The sequence below is a fragment of the Vigna umbellata genome, chromosome 4 (assembly GCF_029865625.1).
Source record: "Vigna umbellata cultivar VRB3 chromosome 4, Vumbellata_1.0, whole genome shotgun sequence".
Taxonomy (NCBI): Eukaryota; Viridiplantae; Streptophyta; class Magnoliopsida; order Fabales; family Fabaceae; genus Vigna; species Vigna umbellata.
Genome location: NC_142168.1, coordinates 38148074 through 38160510, shown reverse-complemented (window position 1 = coordinate 38160510; position 12437 = coordinate 38148074). Strand labels below are relative to the sequence as shown.

General features: G+C 33.2%; 1 pseudogene; it reads right to left on the bottom strand.

The window, feature by feature from the left end:
- Positions 1-1935: 1935 nt before the first annotated feature.
- Positions 1936-3817, bottom strand: LOC124849066 (cytochrome c-type biogenesis CcmH-like mitochondrial protein pseudogene; annotated as a pseudogene).
- Positions 3818-12437: the final 8620 nt, after the last annotated feature.

Below are 12437 nucleotides of genomic sequence, written 5' to 3'. Positions count from 1 at the left end.
TGTTTTTATAAGCAAGATTAAAGGATTTAATATTTTAAATTATATATGTGTAAATTTGTAGTTTCAAACATTCTAATCAATTCAAGAAATTACTCTAATTTATTGTAATTTTAGGATTTATGATTTTCACAAAATATATTATTAGAAGGATTTAAGAATTTACCTAGATCCATTGTGATATTTGAATATAAAAGATTTTCCCTCTCTTGCACCAATCCGATAAATATTTATAAAGATGTAATTATTCATGTTTTGAGAGTTCTCTTTAAAGGTAACCTTAGTTCCATTCCTAATACCTAAAACCTAAGATTATTGAACTTTATCATGGTTCTTTAGTGACTGCTTGAATGAACACTCACATTAAGATCAAGACTCTATAATAAGGTAGAGCCTTAGATTTATTTCTAACATCCAAAAGCAAGAAGAGAATCAGTTGAACCACAACTTGGAATGAGTTATCACTCAATCCCAAGCTAGTGAAATAAGATGACTGATTAGTTCATGCAATAACAAGCATACATTAATTCACAAACATGTAATAAAAACATACTTTAATAAATACAATAACACCTGTACAAAAAAGTTTCAAAGGCTACGTCTTAGCTTCAACACAAGAGAGGTTTCACTTATCATAAAGGATATAAACTTTGTAATGCTTTTGATAGCCATGCCTTTTCTCCCTCTCTAAAGGTATATAATAAGTATAGAGAAAGTGTGTTTAAAAAGCTCTTTAAAAATGTCTCTCTAAATCTCCCAAATTTTTTTACTAAAATATGGATACAACATTTTTATAAATTGTCTAGGGTAGTGTTCAATAGTGCACTTATGACTTAACAACAAAAGGTTTCCGTCTTATGTGGGTTTGCTTTTATGGCCCAACCTCATGATTTGGTGCTCAACTCCTGAGATAATTTCTTTAAGGAGTTTTCATGGTTTAGCCTCAGGTTTTAGTGCTTGAGGTTTTCTCTTCCAAAGAGTTTACTTTTTCTGGCTAAGCTTCAATTTTACCACTCAGCTGCATTAATAACTGTTTTGATCACAATTCCTTAAAATTCATCCAGTTTCATTGTTTTTCCACTTTGACTCTGATATGGTGTTGGAAACTACAAAACAAACTAAATTAGGATGAATTTAATAAAAGCTTAACATAGTAAAAGTAAGATAAGTGTCAAATTCATATCAAAATTAACTCATATTGGACTCCCAAAATTAATTCATATTGGACACTGGTGTTTTCTACATAACCATATGACATAATAGTTAGTATCATTGAAGTTAAGATACCATTGTTTAGAAGCCTAGTTTAGTCCATATATTGATTTCTTTAATTTACATACCATATTGTCCTTTCCTGTGGAAATGAACCCCTCAAGTTGATCTATATATATTTCTTCCTCTAAGTCACCATTTAGAAAGAGAGTCTTTACATTCATTTGATGAAACTCTAAATCATAATGAGTCACCAAATCCAAAATAATTCTCAAAAAGAGTCCTTCTTAGAAATAGGAGAGAATGTCTCTTTGTAATCAACGTCATCCTTTAAAGTAAAACCTTCAACAACAAGTCTAGCCTTCTGTCTTTCAATATTGCCTTTTTGAGACGTATGAATGCATAAGACTAGATAAGTTACAACTCCTTTGAATCCTTAAAACATAAATAAACTAGGGACATGTTTGTTTTAATTTCATAATCAATTTCACCCACTATTTACTCCTTCCAACAAAAGTTTATGGTTGAAATTATTTTAGGTATTCATTTCAATTATGTTTGAAAGTCTCACATGGACTAGAGATAAGGTCAATTTAAAATATATAAGCATATGCAAATCTCGCCTTATAAATCAGTTTTGTGAAATTGAATTAGACTTAAAATCCACTTTAAGTTAAACCATTTAAAATAAATTCTATCAATCTCTAAAATAGATATTTATTCATACACACATTCCAATTATGTTTGTTTATTGATTCAAACTAGGTTCTATCCAAGGAGGTATTACAATCCCAGGCTGGAAAATTTGTGGATTAACATAAAAGTGAAACTTACTGTCACAAACATGTACCACATCAAAGGTTTTCTTCAAGTCATAATAGTAGATGGTCAACATGATCATTGACCTTATCATCTCCTCTCCACCAGAAGGGTGTTCTAGCTCCCTGTGAAGGAGGTAGCGTAAGGATATCAAACATTGTCTGCTTCTCTTTTAGGGTCAATAAAACACCTCTAACAAGGTCCAGAGCCATGATATGGACATTAGTCTTTTGTTTATGCTTCTTGTAAGCCCATCCTCCTGTAGCTGCAACAGCAATTAATTAGGACCTATTTGAAAGAACATATTTTCGGAATCAGCAAAATTTAAACTACATTAAAGAAAAAAGCAAACTCGAGTCCTTTCAGTCCTCTAGAAAAAAAATTTGCAGGTGATAACCACGAAGCTGCTGTTTGCATTTCAAACTTGGGCGTATAGAGCACAGTCTCTCCAAAATCGTCCTCAAGCTTCTTGTAGATTTCCTTGTCACTCTTTCCAGCCCCAATTTCATCATGAATTAACTGAGAAACAGTACAAGTGCTTAAGGTTTGTTTGATAGAAACAAGGCTCACTTTCAAAAACTGCTAGTAGACATGGCTATTTTTTCATTTTAAAGAAATTCTGAATAGAAATGGAACAAAAACGGACATAAAACTAGGCAAGAAACTTCAAAATCTTAAAATATATGTTCTACATAACATAGGAAAATCAGTTATTTCACACGCCCTAAATTCCATCACAAGCTTGGCATATTCTGTTTAATTTTTTGTTGCTTCATCAAGACAAAAATTCAAGTTAATGACAATGAAGGGTACAAAAAACAAAAGGCTTTGATCAAAGCAAATGAAGCTTTACAAACTGTGTATTCAATTAAATCAGTAAGGGGAATTTTTCTTTTTCTTTTTTTTTTTTCTTTTCCTCTTGTGGATTGCAGGAATGAAAATTGGCAGGCATTTAATTGACAGAAAGCCAAAGTAAGCCTCAAAGAAGATAAACTATGCAAGCAAACAAGAAAGAATATTTCATTCCTCCGTAAAAGTTTACTTGTTACCAGAAGGGAAAGCTGGTTAAAAAGTATTGCATCCAAATGACACATTGATATTTGATAACTCATTCTAGAATTTACATAAAAAAAGAATTTCGGTGGTCGATGTTAATTTTCAATTTGCAAACAAAAAACAACAATCTGATATTAGACGCCACCCTTATGCACCAATTAATTTCAGTCCCTTCTCCTAATTATTTCAAGCTTAGAAGCCATTTGAAGTTCCAAACAAGTAGTTGAATGAAACACAAAATAAACACACTAAGAGAATCATGTTTCAGTTGACACTAAGGAAACAATTAATGAGTACGACACCCGTATCAGAAGGTAAAAGTGCATAGAAAAACACCTTTCTACCAAAATGGCAATGTCTGCTTGAGAATCCTCAATGGATTGACTCCCACACTCCGTGCACCTCACATTGGGACTAATGTTTCTAGCCCGAGCATCAACTATCATTGCTTTCTTCACTGCATCATTCTCACTCGCCATCCCAACCTACCCAAACAAATACCATTAAAACATTCAAAGGAAAAAAAGGACTTTGTATGCTATGCTGAAGAGAAAGTAATGAAACTTCTGTTTTAGCCACACATTTCACCAAACAGCCGAAAGGAAAACAAACCAGGACAAGAACACAACAAACGGAATCCAAAAAATTGAATCACGATGCCTTAACTCTAGCACCTAATGATCATGACATGAAAGTGACAGAACAACAAAAATTAATTCCTATAGTCAGAAGCATAAACAACGCGAAAAGTCTTCATTCATTCATTTTGTCAAACAGTTGCGATACACAAATTTCAACAGAAAAAACATTCCCTCCAAAACAAAAGAAAAAGTAAATTTTACCGTAGAGTTTAATATATGAATTTATTGAATATAGATAAATGAATATAGGTTTTACATAGAAACTCACTCTAACACATGTTTTCAGTGATGGGCAATTGATTACACGCAACTGTAATTAATTACAGAGTACTAAACTAATGCAGAGAGTCCATAACTTCACTAGTAATCCATTACACCATTATAATAATTGATTATCAATGCTGAAATTTGAATTATAGTGTTTGATAATCGATTATAGTATTGTTGTAATCTATCATCAGACGAAGAAATGATTAAAATAAAATTAATGGTTGAAAATGTGATATATGATTTGTGGTCTAAAAGTACAATAAAGTTATAATTCATGGAGTATGATTTAAATTTTGAGCATACTAAGAACAAATCAACACGAATAGAAGTAAAGAAATTAATAAACAAAATAAAAGGTATTTTATTAATTCATAAAGTCATTACAGAAAGATAATAATAAAATTAAAAAATATTACAATAAAATTAAAATTTAAGAGAGTCTTGGTGGCCCAAAGTTAAGACATAGATAATCCATGTCTTGCTTGAAATGACATAGATAATCCATGTCTTGCTTGAAATGACATAGATAATCCAGTAATCTCTCTAGGTGTTTTTGATAAGGATGTTTTTGGCAGACTGTGCCTAAAGGTACCGTGTTGCCAATTTTTAAAATTTGCTTCTGTATGTATTAAAGAATATTTAAGAAGCAGCAGATAGACATATACAAACTGTATGCACTATTTTCTCTATAGGACGTTCATGTCACCAGTTTATCTAGAACCTTTTTCATTAATTATGTTATGTTTCAACGAGAATACGTTTTTTGTAATTACCATATGTTCATACTAAAGTTTATATTTATTATTTGTTTCTGTAAAATTCTTTGTTCTGCCTTAAGAGAATGGAAAAAGGAGTTGTAGCAGTGAGGTTCCTACATTCACTCAAAATATGCCATTACTGATTTGAGATGCTTTTTGACATTTTTAATGATTTGTTTCTTTAGTTTCTCTCTGAATACATCTGCTTTGATATTGTAGAGTTTTTCATAAAGCAATATCACTTTGATGTAATATTCACCTAAATACTCTGAATGCTTGGATTTTCTCTATCTAAGTGTTTTAATTGCTACATCTACTGTTTTAACAAAACTAGCTTCTACGTACTAAATTTATAATCTGCTTATGCAGTCTCTTTTCCCTTCCCTCGCATTTCAAATAGCTAGTTTTGTAAAGAATGAATGATATAGATTTAAATTTGTCAATTTTAATATATTAATTTCAATTACTAATAAAATTAATCGATTAAATCGCCGTTTTAACAAATTAAAATAAGAGTCCAAAAATTGACTTGGTTAGTTTAAGTAATTTTAATTTATTTAAAACTTGTTTTAATAAATTAAAACATAAAGGATAAAACTGCACATCTATTTTGAAATCTAAATTATTACACTGGATTATCATTTTAGAATATGATAATGAGTAAGTTTTTAAATCTTTTCAAGGCTTATGAATAACTTTTGTGAAATTGTTTGTCTTTTTGTTTGTTCGGTGTAACATCTATAGCATAATATTATATCATAGATTAATCACATATAATAATAATATGATAGATCAGTTCACCAAGAGTTAGTAAAGTATTTTAACAGTACAATTATCCAAAATAACCATAAAACAAAAAAAAACTTTACAGAGTAACATAAGTCTGATACAAAAATATAGACATAAATCGAACGGTGATACAACACCCTGTATAAACTGATCGGTTTACAAAAGATAAGCTAAGCCTATTGACCGAACGGTCCAATATAAAACTATATACAACTGATGACAGAGCGGTCCTAACTTAAGCAACAAGATCCTTGCTTTCCAACGCTTGCTCCACCGAACACTCATCGCCTTCTGCTCACATCCACATGATGATCATTGCAAAAGAAAAGATAACCGCACGGACAAAACAAGACAAAACGAGAAAGTAGGGTAAGCTAATGTAATTTAATTATAAACACATGTATACATTTCATGCAAGTTCAATCCATACGAAACCGAACGGTACATCATGCAAACACTAAATACAATTAATCACATACAAACCGAACACTAGCATTCATATATATATATATATATATATATATATATATATATCTATATATATATATATCTATATATATATATATATATATATATATATATATATAAACCGAACACTATGACTTGACTATCCGGATTGTATGAATATGTAGCTACAGTCGTCCTTGCACTTGTGGTAGTGTAACAACTGACACCAATCAAGCTACTACCCAAGGTTAATCCCATAATACCTACCTCGACATCTTGAGGTGGTAGGACCTCATGCTATTCTCACAAATGAAATACCTCTCTCTATGTGAGGGTGATACTCATAGAATTTCAGGATGAAGCATATCCATATTCATTCTTTACAATTTAATAACCATACACGAGACATTCCGCCTTGGAATTCTCTTCCATAATATTTAGAAGTCAAAATTCTCATATTTAACATAATCTATCATTCATCAGTTATATTTTCATTCATAGAATAAAGGGAACATGTGAACGTTGGAGATCGAACATCTTCACACTACCCAACCAAGAGAATCGAACGGTTCATAAGAGACAAAACAGAAGAAAATGACCGAACGCTATTATTGACCGACCACCATAGAAACCAACTACTAGGAACTTAGCCCAACCCGAAGAGCTTAAACCGCACACTCATAGCTCAAACCAAACTCTTAAAAACTTAGACCAAACACTTATACTAGACCGAGTACTTAGAGAGTATTGGATACTCTATCCAGACCGAACACTAGTTTAATATCAGAAAACTGTGATTAGACCGAACGGTCATAAATAGATAATAACTCTAATAGACCGAACCCAGTTAATGATTGAGTACGTAACACAGCGGAACGGTCAACAAAACAAAACTCTAAATAACACTTCTTAAACCAAAACAAGATATTTCTCTTAATTTCTAAACCTCCAAACTTGATATCTAAGTTATTTTAAACCTATTCCACTGAACCTATTACACACTGTTCACAACTCACACTTTCACATACTCTCTTTCCCAAACCAGAAATGACCGAACGTTCTACAGTAGAAAACTCCAACCCAGTTCACAGGTCTCGGTCAATCACAGACATTGCATACAATTTAATCAAACATACCATTATTCATACATGCAAGTATTCAAACAGAAATTACAAACACAGAAAAACATAATTAAATCACTAGCTTCCCTTACCTTGAATAAACTAGGCACTTCCTAAGCTTCCATCGTTTTGACTAACCAGCAACCTACTAAAATTTCTGATCAGTGAAAAGGGACCAACCAAATGATCAAAGACAGAAACAGATTCAAAGAGAGATGGATGATGAACACATGCAACCTGAACAATGCTTACATGTATCAGAAAATACAGAAACTTCAACAAACGAGTGAATTTACTTACCCACTTCACACAGCAGCTAGATTGATGGAAAGAGAAACTCTTGCCACCAAGGAAGAACTCAAACACAGCCTAGATGATTATTAGAAGAAGGAGAAAGTGGGAATTTGTAGAGAGAAGAAGGAGAATTATAGAGAGAAGGAGGAGAAACTCAAAAAGTTTGGAGAGAAGAGGTGCATGCATAAGTGATTCAACGTTTGAAAAATTTACTTATATACTACCGTCAAAAATCGATCGGCCAATCAGCTACACACACATGTCTTTCACTTTCTGAATTTTCTAAATCCTTACACCTACACCTGGCTTCCACTCACTGTTGATTTTAATGGTCCTGACATTTGGTTGTTTAGAGCTCTTTTGAAAAATTATTTATTAAAATAACTATATGTTACAATTATCTTTCAAGTTATAAGCCTTATAGGCCTAATTATTTAATTAAATATAAAAATCATAGTAGTTTTTTTTGTCTTGTAATTAATTCTAACGACTCAAGGCCTATTATTTCGGTGTTATTAGCGTTTACAAAAATATAAGTTAGTAAATATATTTAAATAAAGTATGATGGTCTGTTTATTAGTAATTAGAAAGCAAAATTTTATATATATTTTAATATCTCACCTAATTTAACATACATGTATAAGCAACCTTTCTAATGTAATATGGACATAGTTGTACAATACTCAGATATTTGTAGGTTAAATTACATTAAATTCTTGTTTCGTTTATTTATCTCTCTTTTTTATGCTCTTGCTCCTAACAAAAGTGCATAGTTGTCTCCATGGAAGTATGGTTCTTATTATTTAGATAATTCGAAAGCAATCCAGAAGCACACAGTTTCTTTTACTAGTACTTCAACATCATTCAACTTGGCAGTTTGTCTTTCCTACCTCTACTACAAGCAACATTAACACTATCCACCTTCGTTGACACGTTGCATTCATTTTTGGGAATGTCTATATAGAAATTGGATGGAAAGGAAATTTTTATCCAAGTTATCATAAGCATCCCAGTTGAGATGCTAGAAACGTGAACACTTTACAGTCTTTTTGGTCACAAGCTTAGGGAGTAGTTGCTCCAAAACTTCAAGAGTTGCGAAGTCCTTGAGGCTCATCATGGTCGACTCCTAGGAGTTAGTCCAAGTAAGATTTAATGTCTAGTAAAGGAGAAACTTAGGCCGATAATCCCCATCAAATAAAGTTTGTGGCTCTTATTGTTAATGACAATCTTGGAAAACTATCCTTGAAGACTTTGTAAGAGGCCACGAAAAACTGGAACAAGTTCCGATCGTGTTCAATTATTACTAACACACATCCTATCCGAGCGCTTGAATGATTATGGTAGTGATCAAGAAAGGAAGGGGTAGAATTGATACATAACCCTTTACATAAGATGTCAAACGCCTGCATAACAACCTAGACATTTAGGTGGAGCTGCGTGGAAGCAACGTTCAGATCCTGTAAGACTCCAACTTGAAATCATCGAACGAGATGCACAAATGCAAGTCGATGAAAAAAAATAAGTAGATAATGAAGAATAATTTAGAATATAATGATAAAGTGATGTTGGAGCAATGATTCATACATTTTGATGAATTCAATATTTGTGTGAATCTGAAGACTTAAAAGTTTTGCTTTTTTTAATTAAGACATTAATGTAAGTTTTTCGTTTTGGTAACTTGACCCTACATTGCAAACAGAAAGTTGTTTTTCTTATTAGAGTTCTTTTTATATAGATAATCTTTTAATTAGTTAAAAGATTATTGAAGCAAAGTTTAATTGGTTACATATTTATCACAACAAAGTACCATGAATTATAAAAAATAATAGATATTGTAAGAAGCAAGTGTTTCGTTTGATAGACAATATAACATCTTACAACCTTTCTTTTATTTTATAAAGTGAAACCTAGAAAATAAACACACAGAGTCTTTAAGTTTATGTTATATATAACAAAAGTATTCTTGAAGCTTATTTATGTATTCTTGAAAATGTTTTCTTCTATCTATTTAGATGATTCACAAAACATAAGTCTACATAAAAATCCAGTTAATACGAGTTAAAGTATTTGTTTTAACAATCATCCTAATATATAAGTTGATGTCAACTCTAGCCTAACTATTTTCCTTGTATAATCTTTGTTTTGTATTTTGAGTAAAAAAAAACTCTCTAACCTAGCGCTAACAAGTATTGTCAACTATTAAAATGTTGTTTCAAAAGGATATTAACATGTTGCATGGGATGCATTTAATATATCTTTATATCAATGTTTGTTAGACATTAGAATATAAAGTTATTTGTGTTCAAAAGCTCTCAAGAGCCATAAAGGGATTCCTTCCAAGCTTCATATAAAGTTATCATTGAATGTATGGTTTCTCTGTCAAAATATTGTTAAAATCTTTATGCATCTTTAAAACCTTTATATAGAAAATTGCTATGTTAATACAGTAAAGTAAAAGAAAATTCATATATTTATATGTATAGTGTAAGACCCTTGATTTTAGCAAAGATAATTTTCTGACATCCTCACCATTAATGCACGCCACATCATTACTCAGCCAGTAAAACCCACTACCTAATCTGATCCCCTCCCTCTCTGTCGTACATGGAAAATCCGCGCCCATCATTTCTCTGAAACATTAAAAACGTACCAAACACTGCATGCACACACGCAACCTGTCGCGGGAGAAGCTTCCCATTTCAGAGTTCGGTGTGCAGGTGTCAACTTGGGAGACGTTCGTCGACCGAACGTGAGTTGGCATAACTAGAATTTTTGAAAATTCCCTCTCACCTGCACCATTCATCTTCTTCCTCAGAACCTAACCTTTCGTTTTCTCCAACTTCTCTCTAGAAACCTTCACCTTCTCCTTACTGTAACTCATCCTCTTCTTCTCCGATCACGTTTCAGAACCGTAGGAACGTTCCTGGCACCGTGAGCTTCAATCCGAACCGAACAGATCCTAGTTCTGTAACCGGTAAGTCACTCGACTCTGGACGTCGATCTGAACGTTTATTCGGTAGTACATGCAAACTAAGATTCAGTTGCATGCATGGGTTATCGGTCTGAGTTGTTTCTGATTTCTGGTGTTTTAGATTAAGTGAAAGTTGTCGAGCGAAACCTGAGGGTAGGACGCTGTTAGGGGTCGGACGAAACCTTACTTTTCAGGAGTACACTGCTATTCAGGTAAGGGAAGCTTATTAAATTTAATTCGTATGTCTGTCTTGTACTGTATGAACATTATGTGTGCCGCATGAAGTATGAACTGTGTTATTTGATTGTTGGTATATGTTGGTTGAAGTGCATGATATGAGTGATATGTGTGAATATGAAATATACATGCTTAGAAGTAGTGAGCGTAAGTGAAACTTGAATATTAAATTCCCTATGATAATGTGTGTCCGACATTAAACGGTTCTCGACCGTTTGGTGTTCCAGTAAACTTCTTTGAATTGGAATACTTTCATTCGGGAAGGATTCTGGTCGAGCATGAGTTATGTAGGTCTTTTACTTAGAGTTCAAAATGAGCAGTGTCGACCTTATACATAGTAATCGTATTGGGTAGTGCTCGGTCTTACACCAAGCACTCTTACTCTTTCTTGAAAAATCCTTGAAATACAGATCCTTCATCTGTGTCGACCAACAATGTCGAGCACCCTTCTTAATACAGATCATTCATCTGTGTCGACCGACAGTGTCGAGCACCCTTCTTAATACAGATCATTCATCTGTGTCGACCGACAGTGTCGAGCACCCTTCTTAATACAGATCATTCATCTGTGTCGACCGACAGTGTCGAGCACCCTTCTTAATACAGATCATTCATCTGTGTCGATCGACAGTGTCGAGCACCCGTTCTCGGTAGTCCTCGTTATAAAGAGAGCTGAGAGTTCAATGTTTACGTACTCGGACTGAAAGACAAAAATGAGAATAAAACTGCAAGGCTTTGAATGACGAACATTATATGAGATGATTAAATGTTTATGATTGTCGTACGAGCGTTCCAGGGAGGAACGACTCACATATGTTGAATGTGGAATTTGGTAAAGTATGACTGTGGGCATGCTAATGCTGGCTTGGTCCATCCTGATATTCCGTGACACTCGTCTTCACGTAGAGGAGAGTGGTTCATGTGTGGGAATGGCAGGAGGTCCTTAGTCCATAAGTTAACATGGGCGACGTAAGAAACGGACTAACCTCGAGTGGCAGCTGTCGAGTGTAATACAGTTACTACACCACTCGGGTGCAAGGACGCTTGTAGCTACACAGATTCATACAGTCCGGACGGTCAGTCTAGTATCAGGAATTGATTTGAGTTAAGGGATTGATTTAATTATATGTTGTGAAATATTTGATATGTTGATGTGCTATGAAATGAATGATTTTACTTGAATTAAATTCAATAAGCTTACCCTGTGTTCTCTTCTTTGCGTTGTCGATCGGCTTTGTACGTCCGTCGTGTCCTTGCGATGATCATCCATGTGGATGGGAGCAGATGGAAGTGAGCTGCTGGAAGAGGCGCTGGTAGAAGAAATTTTGGAAGAGGCCAATCTGGTTGAAGTAGAGGTTAAGGTCGAGCCCTAGAGTGCTCGACAAGTGGTAGCTGTTAGTAATTTTGTTTAGTCTTAGAATTTGGATACCGTCGGCTATATCACATTTTGTATTTTAAGCCGTTCGACGTACTGAACCTAGTATCTTCTTGTAAAGACTGCACTGTTTTAATGATTAATGTAATTAATTCTGATTATGGTCATCACTATATTTTGGGATGTTACATATAGTAAGACACTAACACTTTTTGGATGAGTAAACTTGTGTGATCTATTTGATCACATCTTCATATAAACTTAGTTTGTTTAGCCAAAAATGATTGTTTTTAAAAAATACTCAATCTCTTAGTTAAGTGTAATTGTTTTTCAAACAATATTTTGTATTAAGCACAGTGAATACGTTTTAAACATTGAATGAATTATTGAGTTTCAAAAAAAATATTTGAGTTGTTTAGTTAAAAATAATTGTTTCAAAAATTACTCAGT